The sequence below is a fragment of the Diuraphis noxia genome, unplaced genomic scaffold, assembly GCF_037042655.1.
Source record: "Diuraphis noxia isolate RWA-SAM2 unplaced genomic scaffold, SU_Dnox_SAM2 contig0010, whole genome shotgun sequence".
NCBI classification, from domain to species: domain Eukaryota; kingdom Metazoa; phylum Arthropoda; class Insecta; order Hemiptera; family Aphididae; genus Diuraphis; species Diuraphis noxia.
In genome coordinates this window covers 828,658-855,783 of record NW_028301720.1, presented here as the reverse complement: position 1 = coordinate 855,783, position 27,126 = coordinate 828,658, and positions in this window count along the sequence as shown.

Genomic DNA, 27,126 nt, shown 5'->3' with positions numbered 1-27,126 from the left:
TAGTTCAATACAAATGACTTTAAACGATATTTAGCGGAATTATCACCATTTTTTACCCAATTTTTTCCCAAATTTTTTTTCTATTTTTTGTATTCATCCAAATGTATTGTAAACACGTTTTTTAGATGTAAAATAATGTGAACTTAACGTTAAAAATATAAAAAGTATGATTAGTTTAATGGAAATGACTTAAGACGATATTTAGCGGATTCATCACCTGTATTTCAAAATTTTTTTACGACCTTTTATATTCACCCAAATGTATTGTAAAGACGTGTTTTAGATGTAAAATTATGTGAACTTAACGATAAAAATATAAAAAGTATGAGTAGTTCAATACAAATGACTTTAAACGATATTTAGCGGAATTATCACCATTTTTTACCCAATTTTTTCCCAAATTTTTTTTCTATTTTTTGTATTCACCCAAATGTATTGTAAACACGTGTTTTAGATGTAAAATAATGTGAACTTAACGTTAAAAATATAAAAAGTATGATTAGTTTAATACAAATGACTTTAAACGATATTTAGCGGAATTATCACCATTTTTTACCAAATTTTTTTTCTATTTTTTGTATTCACCCAAATGTATTGTAAACACGTTTTTTAGATGTAAAATAATGTGAACTTAACGTTAAAAATATAAAAAGTATGATTAGTTTAATAGAAATGACTTAAGACGATATTTAGCGGATTCATCACCTGTATTTCAAAATTTTTTTACGACCTTTTATATTCACCCAAATGTATTGTAAAGACGTGTTTTAGATGTAAAATTATGTGAACTTAACGATAAAAATATAAAAAGTATGATTAGTTCAATACAAATGACTTTAAACGATATTTAGCGGAATTATCACCATTTTTTACCAAATTTTTTCCCAAATTTTTTTTCTATTTTTTGTATTCACCCAAATGTATTGTAAATACGTGTTTTAGATGTAAAATAATGTGAACTTAACGATAAAAATATAAAAAGTATGATTAGTTCAATACAAATGACTTTAAACGATATTTAGCGGAATTATCACCATTTTTTACCAAATTTTTTTTCTATTTTTTGTATTCACCCAAATGTATTGTAAACACGTTTTTTAGATGTAAAATAATGTGAACTTAACGTTAAAAATATAAAAAGTATGATTAGTTTAATAGAAATGACTTAAGACGATATTTAGCGGATTCATCACCTGTATTTCAAAATTTTTTTACGACCTTTTATATTCACCCAAATGTATTGTAAAGACGTGTTTTAGATGTAAAATTATGTGAACTTAACGATAAAAATATAAAAAGTATGATTAATTCAATACAAATGACTTTAAACGATATTTAGCGGAATTATCACCATTTTTTACCAAATTTTTTTTCTATTTTTTGTATTCACCCAAATGTATTGTAAACACGTTTTTTAGATGTAAAATAATGTGAACTTAACGTTAAAAATATAAAAAGTATGATTAGTTTAATAGAAATGACTTAAGACGATATTTAGCGGATTCATCACCTGTATTTCAAAATTTTTTTACGACCTTTTATATTCACCCAAATGTATTGTAAAGACGTGTTTTAGATGTAAAATTATGTGAACTTAACGATAAAAATATAAAAAGTATGATTAGTTCAATACAAATGACTTTAAACGATATTTAGCGGAATTATCACCATTTTTTACCAAATTTTTTCCCAAATTTTTTTTCTATTTTTTGTATTCACCCAAATGTATTGTAAATACGTGTTTTAGATGTAAAATAATGTGAACTTAACGATAAAAATATAAAAAGTATGATTAGTTCAATACAAATGACTTTAAACGATATTTAGCGGAATTATCACCATTTTTTACCAAAATTTTTTTCTATTTTTTGTATTCACCCAAATGTATTGTAAACACGTTTTTTAGATGTAAAATAATGTGAACTTAACGTTAAAAATATAAAAAGTATGATTAGTTTAATAGAAATGACTTAAAACGATATTTAGCGGATTCATCACCTGTATTTCAAAATTTTTTTACGACCTTTTATATTCACCCAAATGTATTGTAAAGACGTGTTTTAGATGTAAAATTATGTGAACTTAACGATAAAAATATAAAAAGTATGATTAGTTCAATACAAATGACTGTAAACGATATTTAGCGGAATTATCACCATTTATTACCCAATTTTTTCCCAAATTTTTTTTCTATTTTTTGTATTCACCCAAATGTATTGTAAACACGTGTTTTAGATGTAAAATAATGTGAACTTAACGTTAAAAATATAAAAAGTATGATTAGTTTAATAGAATTGACTTAAGACGATATTTAGCGGATTCATCACCTGTATTTCAAAATTTTTTTACGACCTTTTATATTCACCCAAATGTATTGTAAAGACGTGTTTTAGATGTAAAATTATGTGAACTTAACGATAAAAATATAAAAAGTATGATTAGTTCAATACAAATGACTTTAAACGATATTTAGCGGAATTATCACCATTTTTTACCAAATTTTTTCCCAAATTTTTTTTCTATTTTTTGTATTCACCCAAATGTATTGTAAATACGTGTTTTAGATGTAAAATAATGTGAACTTAACGATAAAAATATAAAAAGTATGATTAGTTCAATACAAATGACTTTAAACGATATTTAGCGGAATTATCACCATTTTTTACCAAATTTTTTTTCTATTTTTTGTATTCACCCAAATGTATTGTAAACACGTTTTTTAGATGTAAAATAATGTGAACTTAACGTTAAAAATATAAAAAGTATGATTAGTTTAATAGAAATGACTTAAGACGATATTTAGCGGATTCATCACCTGTATTTCAAAATTTTTTTACGACCTTTTATATTCACCCAAATGTATTGTAAAGACGTGTTTTAGATGTAAAATTATGTGAACTTAACGATAAAAATATAAAAAGTATGATTAGTTCAATACAAATGACTTTAAACGATATTTAGCGGAATTATCACCATTTTTTACCCAATTTTTTCCCAAATTTTTTTTCTATTTTTTGTATTCACCCAAATGTATTGTAAATACGTGTTTTAGATGTAAAATAATGTGAACTTAACGATAAAAATATAAAAAGTATGATTAGTTCAATACAAATGACTTTAAACGATATTTAGCGGAATTATCACCATTTTTTACCAAATTTTTTTTCTATTTTTTGTATTCACCCAAATGTATTGTCAACACGTTTTTTAGATGTAAAATAATGTGAACTTAACGTTAAAAATATAAAAAGTATGATTAGTTTAATAGAAATGACTTAAGACGATATTTAGCGGATTCATCACCTGTATTTCAAAATTTTTTTACGACCTTTTATATTCACCCAAATGTATTGTAAAGACGTGTTTTAGATGTAAAATTATGTGAACTTAACGATAAAAATATAAAAAGTATGATTAGTTCAATACAAATGACTTTAAACGATATTTAGCGGAATTATCACCATTTTTTACCAAATTTTTTCCCAAATTTTTTTTCTATTTTTTGTATTCACCCAAATGTATTGTAAATACGTGTTTTAGATGTAAAATAATGTGAACTTAACGATAAAAATATAAAAAGTATGATTAGTTCAATACAAATGACTTTAAACGATATTTAGCGGAATTATCACCATTTTTTACCAAATTTTTTATCTATTTTTTGTATTCACCCAAATGTATTGTAAATACGTGTTTTAGATGTAAAATAATGTGAACATAACGATAAAAATATAAAAAGTATGATTAGTTCAATACAAATGACTGTAAACGATATTTAGCGGAATTATCACCATTTATTACCCAATTTTTTCCCAAATTTTTTTTCTATTTTTTGTATTCACCCAAATGTATTGTAAACACGTGTTTTAGATGTAAAATAATGTGAACTTAACGTTAAAAATATAAAAAGTATGATTAGTTTAATAGAAATGACTTAAGACGATATTTAGCGGATTCATCACCTGTATTTCAAAATTTTTTTACGACCTTTTATATTCACCCAAATGTATTGTAAAGACGTGTTTTAGATGTAAAATTATGTGAACTTAACGATAAAAATATAAAAAGTATGATTAGTTCAATACAAATGACTTTAAACGATATTTAGCGGAAATATCACCATTTTTTACCAAATTTTTTTTCTATTTTTTGTATTCACCCAAATGTATTGTAAACACGTTTTTTAGATGTAAAATAATGTGAACTTAACGTTAAAAATATAAAAAGTATGATTAGTTTAATAGAAATGACTTAAGACGATATTTAGCGGATTCATCACCTGTATTTCAAAATTTTTTTACGACCTTTTATATTCACCCAAATGTATTGTAAAGACGTGTTTTAGATGTAAAATTATGTGAACTTAACGATAAAAATATAAAAAGTATGATTAGTTCAATACAAATGACTGTAAACGATATTTAGCGGAATTATCACCATTTATTACCCAATTTTTTCCCAAATTTTTTTTCTATTTTTTGTATTCACCCAAATGTATTGTAAACACGTGTTTTAGATGTAAAATAATGTGAACTTAACGTTAAAAATATAAAAAGTATGATTAGTTTAATAGAAATGACTTAAGACGATATTTAGCGGATTCATCACCTGTATTTCAAAATTTTTTTACGACCTTTTATATTCACCCAAATGTATTGTAAAGACGTGTTTTAGATGTAAAATTATGTGAACTTAACGATAAAAATATAAAAAGTATGATTAGTTCAATACAAATGACTTTAAACGATATTTAGCGGAATTATCACCATTTTTTACCCAATTTTTTCCCAAATTTTTTTTCTATTTTTTGTATTCATCCAAATGTATTGTAAACACGTTTTTTAGATGTAAAATAATGTGAACTTAACGTTAAAAATATAAAAAGTATGATTAGTTTAATGGAAATGACTTAAGACGATATTTAGCGGATTCATCACCTGTATTTCAAAATTTTTTTACGACCTTTTATATTCACCCAAATGTATTGTAAAGACGTGTTTTAGATGTAAAATTATGTGAACTTAACGATAAAAATATAAAAAGTATGAGTAGTTCAATACAAATGACTTTAAACGATATTTAGCGGAATTATCACCATTTTTTACCCAATTTTTTCCCAAATTTTTTTTCTATTTTTTGTATTCACCCAAATGTATTGTAAACACGTGTTTTAGATGTAAAATAATGTGAACTTAACGTTAAAAATATAAAAAGTATGATTAGTTTAATACAAATGACATTAAACGATATTTAGCGGAATTATCACCATTTTTTACCAAATTTTTTTTCTATTTTTTGTATTCACCCAAATGTATTGTAAACACGTTTTTTAGATGTAAAATAATGTGAACTTAACGTTAAAAATATAAAAAGTATGATTAGTTTAATAGAAATGACTTAAGACGATATTTAGCGGATTCATCACCTGTATTTCAAAATTTTTTTACGACCTTTTATATTCACCCAAATGTATTGTAAAGACGTGTTTTAGATGTAAAATTATGTGAACTTAACGATAAAAATATAAAAAGTATGATTAGTTCAATACAAATGACTTTAAACGATATTTAGCGGAATTATCACCATTTTTTACCAAATTTTTTCCCAAATTTTTTTTCTATTTTTTGTATTCACCCAAATGTATTGTAAATACGTGTTTTAGATGTAAAATAATGTGAACTTAACGATAAAAATATAAAAAGTATGATTAGTTCAATACAAATGACTTTAAACGATATTTAGCGGAATTATCACCATTTTTTACCAAATTTTTTTTCTATTTTTTGTATTCACCCAAATGTATTGTAAACACGTTTTTTAGATGTAAAATAATGTGAACTTAACGTTAAAAATATAAAAAGTATGATTAGTTTAATAGAAATGACTTAAGACGATATTTAGCGGATTCATCACCTGTATTTCAAAATTTTTTTACGACCTTTTATATTCACCCAAATGTATTGTAAAGACGTGTTTTAGATGTAAAATTATGTGAACTTAACGATAAAAATATAAAAAGTATGATTAATTCAATACAAATGACTTTAAACGATATTTAGCGGAATTATCACCATTTTTTACCAAATTTTTTTTCTATTTTTTGTATTCACCCAAATGTATTGTAAACACGTTTTTTAGATGTAAAATAATGTGAACTTAACGTTAAAAATATAAAAAGTATGATTAGTTTAATAGAAATGACTTAAGACGATATTTAGCGGATTCATCACCTGTATTTCAAAATTTTTTTACGACCTTTTATATTCACCCAAATGTATTGTAAAGACGTGTTTTAGATGTAAAATTATGTGAACTTAACGATAAAAATATAAAAAGTATGATTAGTTCAATACAAATGACTTTAAACGATATTTAGCGGAATTATCACCATTTTTTACCAAATTTTTTCCCAAATTTTTTTTCTATTTTTTGTATTCACCCAAATGTATTGTAAATACGTGTTTTAGATGTAAAATAATGTGAACTTAACGATAAAAATATAAAAAGTATGATTAGTTCAATACAAATGACTTTAAACGATATTTAGCGGAATTATCACCATTTTTTACCAAAATTTTTTTCTATTTTTTGTATTCACCCAAATGTATTGTAAACACGTTTTTTAGATGTAAAATAATGTGAACTTAACGTTAAAAATATAAAAAGTATGATTAGTTTAATAGAAATGACTTAAAACGATATTTAGCGGATTCATCACCTGTATTTCAAAATTTTTTTACGACCTTTTATATTCACCCAAATGTATTGTAAAGACGTGTTTTAGATGTAAAATTATGTGAACTTAACGATAAAAATATAAAAAGTATGATTAGTTCAATACAAATGACTGTAAACGATATTTAGCGGAATTATCACCATTTATTACCCAATTTTTTCCCAAATTTTTTTTCTATTTTTTGTATTCACCCAAATGTATTGTAAACACGTGTTTTAGATGTAAAATAATGTGAACTTAACGTTAAAAATATAAAAAGTATGATTAGTTTAATAGAATTGACTTAAGACGATATTTAGCGGATTCATCACCTGTATTTCAAAATTTTTTTACGACCTTTTATATTCACCCAAATGTATTGTAAAGACGTGTTTTAGATGTAAAATTATGTGAACTTAACGATAAAAATATAAAAAGTATGATTAGTTCAATACAAATGACTTTAAACGATATTTAGCGGAATTATCACCATTTTTTACCAAATTTTTTCCCAAATTTTTTTTCTATTTTTTGTATTCACCCAAATGTATTGTAAATACGTGTTTTAGATGTAAAATAATGTGAACTTAACGATAAAAATATAAAAAGTATGATTAGTTCAATACAAATGACTTTAAACGATATTTAGCGGAATTATCACCATTTTTTACCAAATTTTTTTTCTATTTTTTGTATTCACCCAAATGTATTGTAAACACGTTTTTTAGATGTAAAATAATGTGAACTTAACGTTAAAAATATAAAAAGTATGATTAGTTTAATAGAAATGACTTAAGACGATATTTAGCGGATTCATCACCTGTATTTCAAAATTTTTTTACGACCTTTTATATTCACCCAAATGTATTGTAAAGACGTGTTTTAGATGTAAAATTATGTGAACTTAACGATAAAAATATAAAAAGTATGATTAGTTCAATACAAATGACTTTAAACGATATTTAGCGGAATTATCACCATTTTTTACCCAATTTTTTCCCAAATTTTTTTTCTATTTTTTGTATTCACCCAAATGTATTGTAAATACGTGTTTTAGATGTAAAATAATGTGAACTTAAAGATAAAAATATAAAAAGTATGATTAGTTCAATACAAATGACTTTAAACGATATTTAGCGGAATTATCACCATTTTTTACCAAATTTTTTCCCAAATTTTTTTTCTATTTTTTGTATTCACCCAAATGTATTGTAAACACGTGTTTTAGATGTAAAATAATGTGAACTTAACGTTAAAAATATAAAAAGTATGATTAGTTTAATAGAATTGACTTAAGACGATATTTAGCGGATTCATCACCTGTATTTCAAAATTTTTTTACGACCTTTTATATTCACCCAAATGTATTGTAAAGACGTGTTTTAGATGTAAAATTATGTGAACTTAACGATAAAAATATAAAAAGTATGATTAGTTCAATACAAATGACTTTAAACGATATTTAGCGGAATTATCACCATTTTTTACCAAAATTTTTTTCTATTTTTTGTATTCACCCAAATGTATTGTAAACACGTTTTTTAGATGTAAAATAATGTGAACTTAACGTTAAAAATATAAAAAGTATGATTAGTTTAATAGAAATGACTTAAGACGATATTTAGCGGATTCATCACCTGTATTTCAAAATTTTTTTACGACCTTTTATATTCACCCAAATGTATTGTAAAGACGTGTTTTAGATGTAAAATTATGTGAACTTAACGATAAAAATATAAAAAGTATGATTAGTTCAATACAAATGACTGTAAACGATATTTAGCGGAATTATCACCATTTATTACCCAATTTTTTCCCAAATTTTTTTTCTATTTTTTGTATTCACCCAAATGTATTGTAAACACGTGTTTTAGATGTAAAATAATGTGAACTTAACGTTAAAAATATAAAAAGTATGATAAGTTTAATAGAAATGACTTAAGACGATATTTAGCGGATTCATCACCTGTATTTCAAAATTTTTTTACGACCTTTTATATTCACCCAAATGTATTGTAAAGACGTGTTTTAGATGTAAAATTATGTGAACTTAACGATAAAAATATAAAAAGTATGATTAGTTCAATACAAATGACTTTAAACGATATTTAGCGGAATTATCACCATTTTTTACCCAATTTTTTCCCAAATTTTTTTTCTATTTTTTGTATTCATCCAAATGTATTGTAAACACGTTTTTTAGATGTAAAATAATGTGAACTTAACGTTAAAAATATAAAAAGTATGATTAGTTTAATAGAAATGACTTAAGACGATATTTAGCGGATTCATCACCTGTATTTCAAAATTTTTTTACGACCTTTTATATTCACCCAAATGTATTGTAAAGACATGTTTTAGATGTAAAATTATGTGAACTTAACGATAAAAATATAAAAAGTATGAGTAGTTCAATACAAATGACTTTAAACGATATTTAGCGGAATTATCACCATTTTTTACCCAATTTTTTCCCAAATTTTTTTTCTATTTTTTGTATTCACCCAAATGTATTGTAAACACGTGTTTTAGATGTAAAATAATGTGAACTTAACGATAAAAATATAAAAAGTATGATTAGTTCAATACAAATGACTTTAAACGATATTTAGCGGAATTATCACCATTTTTTACCAAATTTTTTTTCTATTTTTTGTATTCACCCAAATGTATTGTAAACACGTTTTTTAGATGTAAAATAATGTGAACTTAACGTTAAAAATATAAAAAGTATGATTAGTTTAATAGAAATGACTTAAGACGATATTTAGCGGATTCATCACCTGTATTTCAAAATTTTTTTACGACCTTTTATATTCACCCAAATGTATTGTAAAGACGTGTTTTAGATGTAAAATTATGTGAACTTAACGATAAAAATATAAAAAGTATGATTAATTCAATACAAATGACTTTAAACGATATTTAGCGGAATTATCACCATTTTTTACCAAATTTTTTATCTATTTTTTGTATTCACCCAAATGTATTGTAAATACGTGTTTTAGATGTAAAATAATGTGAACATAACGATAAAAATATAAAAAGTATGATTAGTTCAATACAAATGACTGTAAACGATATTTAGCGGAATTATCACCATTTATTACCCAATTTTTTCCCAAATTTTTTTTCTATTTTTTGTATTCACCCAAATGTATTGTAAACACGTGTTTTAGATGTAAAATAATGTGAACTTAACGTTAAAAATATAAAAAGTATGATTAGTTTAATAGAATTGACTTAAGACGATATTTAGCGGATTCATCACCTGTATTTCAAAATTTTTTTACGACCTTTTATATTCACCCAAATGTATTGTAAAGACGTGTTTTAGATGTAAAATTATGTGAACTTAACGATAAAAATATAAAAAGTATGATAAATTCAATACAAATGACTTTAAACGATATTTAGCGGAATTATCACCATTTTTTACCAAATTTTTTCCCAAATTTTTTATCTATTTTTTGTATTCACCCAAATGTATTGTAAATACGTGTTTTAGATGTGAAATAATGTGAACATAACGATAAAAATATAAAAAGTATGATTAGTTCAATACAAATGACTTTAAACGATATTTAGCGGAATTATCACCATTTTTTACCAAAATTTTTTTCTATTTTTTGTATTCACCCAAATGTATTGTAAACACGTTTTTTAGATGTAAAATAATGTGAACTTAACGTTAAAAATATAAAAAGTATGATTAGTTTAATAGAAATGACTTAAGACGATATTTAGCGGATTCATCACCTGTATTTCAAAATTTTTTTGCGACCTTTTATATTCACCCAAATGTATTGTAAAGACGTGTTTTAGATGTAAAATTATGTGAACTTAACGATAAAAATATAAAAAGTATGATTAGTTCAATACAAATGACTTTAAACGATATTTAGCGGAATTATCACCATTTTTTACCAAATTTTTTTTCTATTTTTTGTATTCACCCAAATGTATTGTAAACACGTTTTTTAGATGTAAAATAATGTGAACTTAACGTTAAAAATATAAAAAGTATGATTAGTTTAATAGAAATGACTTAAGACGATATTTAGCGGATTCATCACCTGTATTTCAAAATTTTTTTACGACCTTTTATATTCACCCAAATGTATTGTAAAGACGTGTTTTAGATGTAAAATTATGTGAACTTAACGATAAAAATATAAAAAGTATGATTAGTTCAATACAAATGACTGTAAACGATATTTAGCGGAATTATCACCATTTATTACCCAATTTTTTCCCAAATTTTTTTTCTATTTTTTGTATTCACCCAAATGTATTGTAAACACGTGTTTTAGATGTAAAATAATGTGAACTTAACGTTAAAAATATAAAAAGTATGATTAGTTTAATAGAAATGACTTAAGACGATATTTAGCGGATTCATCACCTGTATTTCAAAATTTTTTTACGACCTTTTATATTCACCCAAATGTATTGTAAAGACGTGTTTTAGATGTAAAATTATGTGAACTTAACGATAAAAATATAAAAAGTATGATTAGTTCAATACAAATGACTTTAAACGATATTTAGCGGAATTATCACCATTTTTTACCCAATTTTTTCCCAAATTTTTTTTCTATTTTTTTTCTATTTTTTGTATTCATCCAAATGTATTGTAAACACGTTTTTTAGATGTAAAATAATGTGAACTTAACGTTAAAAATATAAAAAGTATGATTAGTTTAATGGAAATGACTTAAGACGATATTTAGCGGATTCATCACCTGTATTTCAAAATTTTTTTACGACCTTTTATATTCACCCAAATGTATTGTAAAGACGTGTTTTAGATGTAAAATTATGTGAACTTAACGATAAAAATATAAAAAGTATGAGTAGTTCAATACAAATGACTTTAAACGATATTTAGCGGAATTATCACCATTTTTTACCCAATTTTTTCCCAAATTTTTTTTCTATTTTTTGTATTCACCCAAATGTATTGTAAACACGTGTTTTAGATGTAAAATAATGTGAACTTAACGTTAAAAATATAAAAAGTATGATTAGTTTAATGGAAATGACTTAAGACGATATTTAGCGGATTCATCACCTGTATTTCAAAATTTTTTTACGACCTTTTATATTCACCCAAATGTATTGTAAAGACGTGTTTTAGATGTAAAATTATGTGAACTTAACGATAAAAATATAAAAAGTATGATTAGTTCAATACAAATGACTTTAAACGATATTTAGCGGAATTATCACCATTTTTTACCAAAATTTTTTTCTATTTTTTGTATTCACCCAAATGTATTGTAAACACGTTTTTTAGATGTAAAATAATGTTAACTTAACGTTAAAAATATAAAAAGTATGATTAGTTTAATAGAAATGACTTAAGACGATATTTAGCGGATTCATCACCTGTATTTCAAAATTTTTTTACGACCTTTTATATTCACCCAAATGTATTGTAAAGACGTGTTTTAGATGTAAAATTATGTGAACTTAACGATAAAAATATAAAAAGTATGATTAGTTCAATACAAATGACTTTAAACGATATTTAGCGGAAATATCACCATTTTTTACCAAATTTTTTTTCTATTTTTTGTATTCACCCAAATGTATTGTAAACACGTTTTTTAGATGTAAAATAATGTGAACTTAACGTTAAAAATATAAAAAGTATGATTAGTTTAATAGAAATGACTTAAGACGATATTTAGCGGATTCATCACCTGTATTTCAAAATTTTTTTACGACCTTTTATATTCACCCAAATGTATTGTAAAGACGTGTTTTAGATGTAAAATTATGTGAACTTAACGATAAAAATATAAAAAGTATGATTAGTTCAATACAAATGACTGTAAACGATATTTAGCGGAATTATCACCATTTATTACCCAATTTTTTCCCAAATTTTTTTTCTATTTTTTGTATTCACCCAAATGTATTGTAAACACGTGTTTTAGATGTAAAATAATGTGAACTTAACGTTAAAAATATAAAAAGTATGATTAGTTTAATAGAAATGACTTAAGACGATATTTAGCGGATTCATCACCTGTATTTCAAAATTTTTTTACGACCTTTTATATTCACCCAAATGTATTGTAAAGACGTGTTTTAGATGTAAAATTATGTGAACTTAACGATAAAAATATAAAAAGTATGATTAGTTCAATACAAATGACTTTAAACGATATTTAGCGGAATTATCACCATTTTTTACCAAATTTTTTCCCAAATTTTTTTTCTATTTTTTGTATTCACCCAAATGTATTGTAAATACGTGTTTTAGATGTAAAATAATGTGAACTTAACGATAAAAATATAAAAGTATGATTAGTTCAATACAAATGACTTTAAACGATATTTAGCGGAATTATCACCATTTTTTACCAAAATTTTTTTCTATTTTTTGTATTCACCCAAATGTATTGTAAACACGTTTTTTAGATGTAAAATAATGTGAACTTAACGTTAAAAATATAAAAAGTATGATTAGTTTAATAGAAATGACTTAAGACGATATTTAGCGGATTCATCACCTGTATTTCAAAATTTTTTTACGACCTTTTATATTCACCCAAATGTATTGTAAAGACGTGTTTTAGATGTAAAATTATGTGAACTTAACGATAAAAATATAAAAAGTATGATTAGTTCAATACAAATGACTTTAAACGATATTTAGCGGAATTATCACCATTTTTTACCCAATTTTTTTTCTATTTTTTGTATTCACCCAAATGTATTGTAAACACGTATTTTAGATGTAAAATAATGTGAACTTAACGTTAAAAATATAAAAAGTATGATTAGTTTAATAGAAATGACTTAAGACGATATTTAGCGGATTCATCACCTGTATTTCAAAATTTTTTTACGACCTTTTATATTCACCCAAATGTATTGTAAAGACGTGTTTTAGATGTAAAATTATGTGAACTTAACGATAAAAATATAAAAAGTATGATTAGTTCAATACAAATGACTTTAAACGATATTTAGCGGAATTATCACCATTTTTTACCCAATTTTTTCCCAAATTTTTTTTCTATTTTTTGTATTCACCCAAATGTATTGTAAACACGTGTTTTAGATGTAAAATAATGTGAACTTAACGTTAAAAATATAAAAAGTATGATTAGTTTAATAGAAATGACTTAAGACGATATTTAGCGGATTCATCACCTGTATTTCAAAATTTTTTTACGACCTTTTATATTCACCCAAATGTATTGTAAATACGTGTTTTAGATGTAAAATAATGTGAACTTAACGATAAAAATATAAAAAGTATGATTAGTTCAATACAAATGACTTTAAACGATATTTAGCGGAATTATCACCATTTTTTACCAAATTTTTTCCCAAATTTTTTTTCTATTTTTTATATTCACCCAAATGTATTGTAAATACGTGTTTTAGATGTAAAACAATGTGAACTTAACGATAAAAATATAAAAAGTATGATTAGTTCAATACGAATGACTTTAAACGATATTTAGCGGAATTATCACCATTTTTTACCAAATTTTTTTTCTATTTTTTGTATTCACCCAAATGTATTGTAAACACGTTTTTTAGATGTAAAATAATGTGAACTTAACGTTAAAAATATAAAAAGTATGATTAGTTTAATAGAAATGACTTAAGACGATATTTAGCGGATTCATCACCTGTATTTCAAAATTTTTTTACGACCTTTTATATTCACCCAAATGTATTGTAAAGACGTGTTTTAGATGTAAAATAATGTGAACATAACAATAAAAATATAAAAAGTATGATTAGTTCAATACAAATGACTTTAAACGATATTTAGCGGAATTATCACCATTTTTTACCAAATTTTTTCCCAAATTTTTTTTCTATTTTTTGTATTCACCCAAATGTATTGTAAATACGTGTTTTAGATGTAAAATAATGTGAACTTAACGATAAAAATATAAAAAGTATGATTAGTTCAATACAAATGACTTTAAACGATATTTAGCGGAATTATCACCATTTTTTACCAAAATTTTTTTCTATTTTTTGTATTCACCCAAATGTATTGTAAACACGTTTTTTAGATGTAAAATAATGTTAACTTAACGTTAAAAATATAAAAAGTATGATTAGTTTAATAGAAATGACTTAAGACGATATTTAGCGGATTCATCACCTGTATTTCAAAATTTTTTTACGACCTTTTATATTCACCCAAATGTATTGTAAAGACGTGTTTTAGATGTAAAATTATGTGAACTTAACGATAAAAATATAAAAAGTATGATTAGTTCAATACAAATGACTTTAAACGATATTTAGCGGAATTATCACCATTTTTTACCCAATTTTTTTTCTATTTTTTGTATTCACCCAAATGTATTGTAAACACGTATTTTAGATGTAAAATAATGTGAACTTAACGTTAAAAATATAAAAAGTATGATTAGTTTAATAGAAATGACTTAAGACGATATTTAGCGGATTCATCACCTGTATTTCAAAATTTTTTTACGACCTTTTATATTCACCCAAATGTATTGTAAATACGTGTTTTAGATGTAAAATAATGTGAACTTAACGATAAAAATATAAAAAGTATGATTAGTTCAATACAAATGACTTTAAACGATATTTAGCGGAATTATCACCATTTTTTACCAAATTTTTTCCCAAATTTTTTTTCTATTTTTTATATTCACCCAAATGTATTGTAAATACGTGTTTTAGATGTAAAATAATGTGAACTTAACGTTAAAAATATAAAAAGTATGATTAGTTTAATAGAAATGACTTAAGACGATATTTAGCGGATTCATCACCTGTATTTCAAAATTTTTTTACGACCTTTTATATTCACCCAAATGTATTGTAAAGACGTGTTTTAGATGTAAAAATATGTGAACTTAACGATAAAAATATAAAAAGTATGAGTAGTTCAATACAAATGACTTTAAACGATATTTAGCGGAATTATCACCATTTTTTACCCAATTTTTTCCCAAATTTTTTTTCTATTTTTTGTATTCACCCAAATGTATTGTAAACACGTGTTTTAGATGTAAAATAATGTGAACTTAACGTTAAAAATATAAAAAGTATGATTAGTTTAATAGAAATGACTTAAGACGATATTTAGCGGATTCATCACCTGTATTTCAAAATTTTTTTACGACCTTTTATATTCACCCAAATGTATTGTAAAGACGTGTTTTAGATGTAAAATTATGTGAACTTAACGATAAAAATATAAAAAGTATGATTAGTTCAATACAAATGACTTTAAACGATATTTAGCGGAATTATCACCATTTTTTACCCAATTTTTTTTCTATTTTTTGTATTCACCCAAATGTATTGTAAACACGTGTTTTAGATGTAAAATAATGTGAACTTAACGTTAAAAATATAAAAAGTATGATTAGTTTAATAGAAATGACTTAAGACGATATTTAGCGGATTCATCACCTATATTTCAAAATTTTTTTACGACCTTTTATATTCACCCAACTGTATTGTAAAGATGTGTTTTAGATGTAAAATTATGTGAACTTAACGATAAAAATATAAAAAGTATGATTAGTTCAATACAAATGACTTTAAACGATATTTAGCGGAATTATCACCATTTTTTACCAAATTTTTTCCCAAATTTTTTTTCTATTTTTTGTATTCACCCAAATGTATTGTAAATACGTGTTTTAGATGTAAAATAATGTGAACTTAACGATAAAAATATAAAAGTATGATTAGTTCAATACAAATGACTTTAAACGATATTTAGCGGAATTATCACCATTTTTTACCAAAATTTTTTTCTATTTTTTGTATTCACCCAAATGTATTGTAAACACGTTTTTTAGATGTAAAATAATGTGAACTTAACGTTAAAAATATAAAAAGTATGATTAGTTTAATAGAAATGACTTAAGACGATATTTAGCGGATTCATCACCTGTATTTCAAAATTTTTTTACGACCTTTTATATTCACCCAAATGTATTGTAAAGACGTGTTTTAGATGTAAAATTATGTGAACTTAACGATAAAAATATAAAAAGTATGATTAGTTCAATACAAATGACTTTAAACGATATTTAGCGGAATTATCACCATTTTTTACCCAATTTTTTTTCTATTTTTTGTATTCACCCAAATGTATTGTAAACACGTATTTTAGATGTAAAATAATGTGAACTTAACGTTAAAAATATAAAAAGTATGATTAGTTTAATAGAAATGACTTAAGACGATATTTAGCGGATTCATCACCTGTATTTCAAAATTTTTTTACGACCTTTTATATTCACCCAAATGTATTGTAAAGACGTGTTTTAGATGTAAAATTATGTGAACTTAACGATAAAAATATAAAAAGTATGATTAGTTCAATACAAATGACTTTAAACGATATTTAGCGGAATTATCACCATTTTTTACCCAATTTTTTCCCAAATTTTTTTTCTATTTTTTGTATTCACCCAAATGTATTGTAAACACGTGTTTTAGATGTAAAATAATGTGAACTTAACGTTAAAAATATAAAAAGTATGATTAGTTTAATAGAAATGACTTAAGACGATATTTAGCGGATTCATCACCTGTATTTCAAAATTTTTTTACGACCTTTTATATTCACCCAAATGTATTGTAAATACGTGTTTTAGATGTAAAATAATGTGAACTTAACGATAAAAATATAAAAAGTATGATTAGTTCAATACAAATGACTTTAAACGATATTTAGCGGAATTATCACCATTTTTTACCAAATTTTTTCCCAAATTTTTTTTCTATTTTTTATATTCACCCAAATGTATTGTAAATACGTGTTTTAGATGTAAAACAATGTGAACTTAACGATAAAAATATAAAAAGTATGATTAGTTCAATACAAATGACTTTAAACGATATTTAGCGGAATTATCACCATTTTTTACCCAATTTTTTTTCTATTTTTTGTATTCACCCAAATGTATTGTAAACACGTATTTTAGATGTAAAATAATGTGAACTTAACGATAAAAATATAAAAAGTATGATTAGTTCAATACAAATGACTTTAAACGATATTTAGCGGAATTATCACCTGTATTTCAAAATTTTTTTACGACCTTTTATATTCACCCAAATGTATTGTAAAGACGTGTTTTAGATGTAAAATTATGTGAACTTAACGATAAAAATATAAAAAGTATGATTAGTTCAATACAAATGACTTTAAACGATATTTAGCGGAATTATCACCATTTTTTACCCAATTTTTTTTCTATTTTTTGTATTCACCCAAATGTATTGTAAACACGTATTTTAGATGTAAAATAATGTGAACTTAACGTTAAAAATATAAAAAGTATGATTAGTTTAATAGAAATGACTTAAGACGATATTTAGCGGATTCATCACCTGTATTTCAAAATTTTTTTACGACCTTTTATATTCACCCAAATGTATTGTAAATACGTGTTTTAGATGTAAAATAATGTGAACTTAACGATAAAAATATAAAAAGTATGATTAGTTCAATACAAATGACTTTAAACGATATTTAGCGGAATTATCACCATTTTTTACCAAATTTTTTCCCAAATTTTTTTTCTATTTTTTATATTCACCCAAATGTATTGTAAATACGTGTTTTAGATGTAAAATAATGTGAACTTAACGTTAAAAATATAAAAAGTATGATTAGTTTAATAGAAATGACTTAAGACGATATTTAGCGGATTCATCACCTGTATTTCAAAATTTTTTTACGACCTTTTATATTCACCCAAATGTATTGTAAAGACGTGTTTTAGATGTAAAAATATGTGAACTTAACGATAAAAATATAAAAAGTATGAGTAGTTCAATACAAATGACTTTAAACGATATTTAGCGGAATTATCACCATTTTTTACCCAATTTTTTCCCAAATTTTTTTTCTATTTTTTGTATTCACCCAAATGTATTGTAAACACGTGTTTTAGATGTAAAATAATGTGAACTTAACGTTAAAAATATAAAAAGTATGATTAGTTTAATAGAAATGACTTAAGACGATATTTAGCGGATTCATCACCTGTATTTCAAAATTTTTTTACGACCTTTTATATTCACCCAAATGTATTGTAAAGACGTGTTTTAGATGTAAAATAATTTGAACTTAACGATAAAAATATAAAAAGTATGATTAGTTCAATACAAATGACTTTAAACGATATTTAGCGGAATTATCACCATTTTTTACCAAATTTTTTTTCTATTTTTTGTATTCACCCAAATGTATTGTAAACACGTTTTTTAGATGTAAAATAATGTGAACTTAACGTTAAAAATATAAAAAGTATGATTAGTTTAATAGAAATGACTTAAGACGATATTTAGCGGATTCATCACCTGTATTTCAAAATTTTTTTACGACCTTTTATATTCACCCAAATGTATTGTAAAGACGTGTTTTAGATGTAAAATTATGTGAATTTAACGATAAAAATATAAAAAGTATGATTAGTTCAATACAAATGACTTTAAACGATATTTAGCGGAATTATCACCATTTTTTACCAAATTTTTTTTCTATTTTTTGTATTCACCCAAATGTATTGTAAACACGTTTTTTAGATGTAAAATAATGTGAACTTAACGTTAAAAATATAAAAAGTATGATTAGTTTAATAGAAATGACTTAAGACGATATTTAGCGGATTCATCACCTGTATTTCAAAATTTTTTTACGACCTTTTATATTCACCCAAATGTATTGTAAAGACGTGTTTTAGGTGTAAAATTATGTGAACTTAACGATAAAAATATAAAAAGTATGATTAGTTCAATACAAATGACTTTAAACGATATTTAGCGGAATTATCACCATTTTTTCCCAAATTTTTTATCTATTTTTTGTATTCACCCAAATGTATTTTAAATACGTGTTTTAGATGTAAAATATTGTGAACTTAACGATAAAAATATAAAAAGTATGATTAGTTCAATACAAATGACTGTAAACGATATTTAGCGGAATTATCACCATTTATTACCCAATTTTTTCCCAAATTTTTTTTCTATTTTTTGTATTCACCCAAATGTATTGTAAACACGTGTTTTAGATGTAAAATAATGTGAACTTAACGTTAAAAATATAAAAAGTATGATTAGTTTAATAGAAATGACTTAAGACGATATTTAGCGGATTCATCACCTGTATTTCAAAATTTTTTTACGACCTTTTAGATTCACCCAAATGTATTGTAAAGACGTGTTTTAGATGTAAAATTATGTGAACTTAACGATAAAAATATAAAAAGTATGATTAGTTCAATAAAAATGACTTTAAACGATATTTAGCGGAATTATCACCATTTTTTTCCAAATTTTTTCCCAAATTTTTTATCTATTTTTTGTATTCACCCAAATGTATTGTAAATACGTGTTTTAGATGTAAAATAATGTGAACTTAACAATAAAAATATAAAAAGTATGATTAGTTCAATACAAATGACTTTAAACGATAATTAGCGGAATTATCACCATTTTTTACCAAAATTTTTTTCTATTTTTTGTATTCACCCAAATGTATTGTAAACACGTTTTTTAGATGTAAAATAATTTGAACTTAACGATAAAAATATAAAAAGTATGATTAGTTCAATACAAATGACTTTAAACGATATTTAGCGGAATTATCACCATTTTTTACCAAATTTTTTTTCTATTTTTTGTATTCACCCAAATGTATTGTAAACACGTTTTTTAGATGTAAAATAATGTGAACTTAACGTTAAAAATATAAAAAGTATGATTAGTTTAATAGAAATGACTTAAGACGATATTTAGCGGATTCATCACCTGTATTTCAAAATTTTTTTACGACCTTTTATATTCACCCAAATGTATTGTAAAGACGTGTTTTAGATGTAAAATAATTTGAACTTAACGATAAAAATATAAAAAGTATGATTAGTTCAATACAAATGACTTTAAACGATATTTAGCGGAATTATCACCATTTTTTACCAAATTTTTTTTCTATTTTTTGTATTCACCCAAATGTATTGTAAACACGTTTTTTAGATGTAAAATAATGTGAACTTAACGTTAAAAATATAAAAAGTATGATTAGTTTAATAGAAATGACTTAAGACGATATTTAGCGGATTCATCACCTGTATTTCAAAATTTTTTTACGACCTTTTATATTCACCCAAATGTATTGTAAAGACGTGTTTTAGATGTAAAATTATGTGAATTTAACGATAAAAATATAAAAAGTATGATTAGTTCAATACAAATGACTTTAAACGATATTTAGCGGAATTATCACCATTTTTTACCAAATTTTTTTTCTATTTTTTGTATTCACCCAAATGTATTGTAAACACGTTTTTTAGATGTAAAATAATGTGAACTTAACGTTAAAAATATAAAAAGTATGATTAGTTTAATAGAAATGACTTAAGACGATATTTAGCGGATTCATCACCTGTATTTCAAAATTTTTTTACGACCTTTTATATTCACCCAAATGTATTGTAAAGACGTGTTTTAGGTGTAAAATTATGTGAACTTAACGATAAAAATATAAAAAGTATGATTAGTTCAATACAAATGACTTTAAACGATATTTAGCGGAATTATCACCATTTTTTCCCAAATTTTTTATCTATTTTTTGTATTCACCCAAATGTATTTTAAATACGTGTTTTAGATGTAAAATATTGTGAACTTAACGATAAAAATATAAAAAGTATGATTAGTTCAATACAAATGACTGTAAACGATATTTAGCGGAATTATCACCATTTATTACCCAATTTTTTCCCAAATTTTTTTTCTATTTTTTGTATTCACCCAAATGTATTGTAAACACGTGTTTTAGATGTAAAATAATGTGAACTTAACGTTAAAAATATAAAAAGTATGATTAGTTTAATAGAAATGACTTAAGACGATATTTAGCGGATTCATCACCTGTATTTCAAAATTTTTTTACGACCTTTTAGATTCACCCAAATGTATTGTAAAGACGTGTTTTAGATGTAAAATTATGTGAACTTAACGATAAAAATATAAAAAGTATGATTAGTTCAATAAAAATGACTTTAAACGATATTTAGCGGAATTATCACCATTTTTTTCCAAATTTTTTCCCAAATTTTTTATCTATTTTTTGTATTCACCCAAATGTATTGTAAATACGTGTTTTAGATGTAAAATAATGTGAACTTAACAATAAAAATATAAAAAGTATGATTAGTTCAATACAAATGACTTTAAACGATAATTAGCGGAATTATCACCATTTTTTACCAAAATTTTTTTCTATTTTTTGTATTCACCCAAATGTATTGTAAACACGTTTTTTAGATGTAAAATAATTTGAACTTAACGATAAAAATATAAAAAGTATGATTAGTTCAATACAAATGACTTTAAACGATATTTAGCGGAATTATCACCATTTTTTACCAAATTTTTTTTCTATTTTTTGTATTCACCCAAATGTATTGTAAACACGTTTTTTAGATGTAAAATAATGTGAACTTAACGTTAAAAATATAAAAAGTATGATTAGTTTAATAGAAATGACTTAAGACGATATTTAGCGGATTCATCACCTGTATTTCAAAATTTTTTTACGACCTTTTATATTCACCCAAATGTATTGTAAAGACGTGTTTTAGATGTAAAATTATGTGAATTTAACGATAAAAATATAAAAAGTATGATTAGTTCAATAAAAATGACTTTAAACGATATTTAGCGGAATTATCACCATTTTTTTCCAAATTTTTTCCCAAATTTTTTATCTATTTTTTGTATTCACCCAAATGTATTGTAAATACGTGTTTTAGATGTAAAATAATGTGAACTTAACGATAAAAATATAAAAAGTATGATTAGTTCAATACAAATGACTTTAAACGATAATTAGCGGAATTATCACCATTTTTTACCCAATTTTTTCCCAAATTTTTTTTCTATTTTTTGTATTCACCCAAATGTATTGTAAACACGTTTTTTAGATGTAAAATAATGTGAACTTAACGTTAAAAATATAAAAAGTATGATTAGTTTAATAGAAATGACTTAAGACGATATTTAGCGGATTCATCACCTGTATTTCAAAATTTTTTTACGACCTTTTATATTCACCCAAATGTATTGTAAATACGTGTTTTAGATGTAAAATAATGTGAACTTAACGATAAAAATATAAAAAGTATGATTAGTTCAATACAAATGACTTTAAACGATATTTAGCGGAATTATCACCATTTTTTACCAAATTTTTTTTCTATTTTTTGTATTCACCCAAATGTATTGTAAACACGTTTTTTAGATGTAAAATAATGTGAACTTAACGTTAAAAATATAAAAAGTATGATTAGTTTAATAGAAATGACTTAAGACGATATTTAGCGGATTCATCACCTGTATTTCAAAATTTTTTTACGACCTTTTATATTCACCCAAATGTATTGTAAAGACGTGTTTTAGGTGTAAAATTATGTGAACTTAACGATAAAAATATAAAAAGTATGATTAGTTCAATACAAATGACTTTAAACGATATTTAGCGGAATTATCACCATTTTTTCCCAAATTTTTTATCTATTTTTTGTATTCACCCAAATGTATTTTAAATACGTGTTTTAGATGTAAAATAATGTGAACTTAACGATAAAAATATAAAAAGTATGATTAGTTCAATACAAATGACTGTAAACGATATTTAGCGGAATTATCACCATTTATTACCCAATTTTTTCCCAAATTTTTTTTCTATTTTTTGTATTCACCCAAATGTATTGTAAACACGTGTTTTAGATGTAAAATAATGTGAACTTAACGTTAAAAATATAAAAAGTATGATTAGTTTAATAGAAATGACTTAAGACGATATTTAGCGGATTCATCACCTGTATTTCAAAATTTTTTTACGACCTTTTAGATTCACCCAAATGTATTGTAAAGACGTGTTTTAGATGTAAAATTATGTGAACTTAACGATAAAAATATAAAAAGTATGATTAGTTCAATAAAAATGACTTTAAACGATATTTAGCGGAATTATCACCATTTTTTTCCAAATTTTTTCCCAAATTTTTTATCTATTTTTTGTATTCACCCAAATGTATTGTAAATACGTGTTTTAGATGTAAAATAATGTGAACTTAACGATAAAAATATAAAAAGTATGATTAGTTCAATACAAATGACTTTAAACGATAATTAGCGGAATTATCACCATTTTTTACCAAAATTTTTTTCTATTTTTTGTATTCACCCAAATGTATTGTAAACACGTTTTTTAGATGTAAAATAATTTGAACTTAACGATAAAAATATAAAAAGTATGATTAGTTCAATACAAATGACTTTAAACGATATTTAGCGGAATTATCACCATTTTTTACCAAATTTTTTTTCTATTTTTTGTATTCACCCAAATGTATTGTAAACACGTTTTTTAGATGTAAAATAATGTGAACTTAACGTTAAAAATATAAAAAGTATGATTAGTTTAATAGAAATGACTTAAGACGATATTTAGCGGATTCATCACCTGTATTTCAAAATTTTTTTACGACCTTTTATATTCACCCAAATGTATTGTAAAGACGTGTTTTAGATGTAAAATTATGTGAATTTAACGATAAAAATATAAAAAGTATGATTAGTTCAATAAAAATGACTTTAAACGATATTTAGCGGAATTATCACCATTTTTTTCCAAATTTTTTCCCAAATTTTTTATCTATTTTTTGTATTCACCCAAATGTATTGTAAATACGTGTTTTAGATGTAAAATAATGTGAACTTAACGATAAAAATATAAAAAGTATGATTAGTTCAATACAAATGACTTTAAACGATAATTAGCGGAATTATCACCATTTTTTACCAAAATTTTTTTCTATTTTTTGTATTCACCCAAATGTATTGTAAACACGTTTTTTAGATGTAAAATAATGTGAACTTAACGTTAAAAATATAAAAAGTATGATTAGTTTAATAGAAATGACTTAAGACGATATTTAGCGGATTCATCACCTGTATTTCAAAATTTTTTTACGACCTTTTATATTCACCCAAATGTATTGTAAATACGTGTTTTAGATGTAAAATAATGGGAACTTAACGATAAAAATATAAAAAGTATGATTAGTTCAATACAAATGACTTTAAACGATATTTAGCGGAATTATCACCATTTTTTTCCAAATTTTTTCCCAAATTTTTTATCTATTTTTTGTATTCACCCAAATGTATTGTAAATACGTGTTTTAGATGTAAAATAATGTGAACTTAACGATAAAAATATAAAAAGTATGATTAGTTCAATACAAATGACTTTAAACGATAATTAGCGGAATTATCACCATTTTTTACCCAATTTTTTCCCAAATTTTTTTTCTATTTTTTGTATTCACCCAAATGTATTGTAAACACGTTTTTTAGATGTAAAATAATGTGAACTTAACGTTAAAAATATAAAAAGTATGATTAGTTTAATAGAAATGACTTAAGACGATATTTAGCGGATTCATCACCTGTATTTCAAAATTTTTTTACGACCTTTTATATTCACCCAAATGTATTGTAAATACGTGTTTTAGATGTAAAATAATGTGAACTTAACGATAAAAATATAAAAAGTATGATTAGTTCAATACAAATGACTTTAAACGATATTTAGCGGAATTATCACCATTTTTTACCAAATTTTTTTTCTATTTTTTGTATTCACCCAAATGTATTGTAAACACGTTTTTTAGATGTAAAATAATGTGAACTTAACGTTAAAAATATAAAAAGTATGATTAGTTTAATAGAAATGACTTAAGACGATATTTAGCGGATTCATCACCTGTATTTCAAAATTTTTTTACGACCTTTTATATTCACCCAAATGTATTGTAAAGACGTGTTTTAGGTGTAAAATTATGTGAACTTAACGATAAAAATATAAAAAGTATGATTAGTTCAATACAAATGACTTTAAACGATATTTAGCGGAATTATCACCATTTTTTCCCAAATTTTTTATCTATTTTTTGTATTCACCCAAATGTATTGTAAATACGTGTTTTAGATGTAAAATAATGTGAACTTAACGATAAAAATATAAAAAGTATGATTAGTTCAATACAAATGACTGTAAACGATATTTAGCGGAATTATCACCATTTATTACCCAATTTTTTCCCAAATTTTTTTTCTATTTTTTGTATTCACCCAAATGTATTGTAAACACGTGTTTTAGATGTAAAATAATGTGAACTTAACGTTAAAAATATAAAAAGTATGATTAGTTTAATAGAAATGACTTAAGACGATATTTAGCGGATTCATCACCTGTATTTCAAAATTTTTTTACGACCTTTTAGATTCACCCAAATGTATTGTAAAGACGTGTTTTAGATGTAAAATTATGTGAACTTAACGATAAAAATATAAAAAGTATGATTAGTTCAATAAAAATGACTTTAAATGATATTTAGCGGAATTATCACCATTTTTTCCAAATTTTTTCCCAAATTTTTTATCTATTTTTTGTATTCACCCAAATGTATTGTAAATACGTGTTTTAGATGTAAAATAATGTGAACTTAACGATAAAAATATAAAAAGTATGATTAGTTCAATACAAATGACTTTAAACGATAATTAGCGGAATTATCACCATTTTTTACCAAAATTTTTTTCTATTTTTTGTATTCACCCAAATGTATTGTAAACACGTTTTTTAGATGTAAAATAATGTGAACTTAACGTTAAAAATATAAAAAGTATGATTAGTTTAATAGAAATGACTTAAGACGATATTTAGCGGATTCATCACCTGTATTTCAAAATTTTTTTACGACCTTTTATATTCACCCAAATGTATTGTAAAGACGTGTTTTAGATGTAAAATAATGTGAACTTAACGATAAAAATATAAAAAGTATGATTAGTTCAATACAAATGACTTTAAACGATATTTAGCGGAATTATCACCATTTTTTACCAAATTTTTTTTCTATTTTTTGTATTCACCCAAATGTATTGTAAACACGATTTTTAGATGTAAAATAATGTGAACTTAACGTTAAAAATATAAAAAGTATGATTAGTTTAATAGAAATGACTTAAGACGATATTTAGCGGATTCATCACCTGTATTTCAAAATTTTTTTACGACCTTTTATATTCACCCAAATGTATTGTAAAGACGTGTTTTAGATGTAAAATTATGTGAACTTAACGATAAAAATATAAAAAGTATGATTAGTTCAATACAAATGACTTTAAACGATATTTAGCGGAATTATCACCATTTTTTACCAAATTTTTTTTCTATTTTTTGTATTCACCCAAATGTATTGTAAACACGTTTTTTAGATGTAAAATAATGTGAACTTAACGTTAAAAATATAAAAAGTATGATTAGTTTAATAGAAATGACT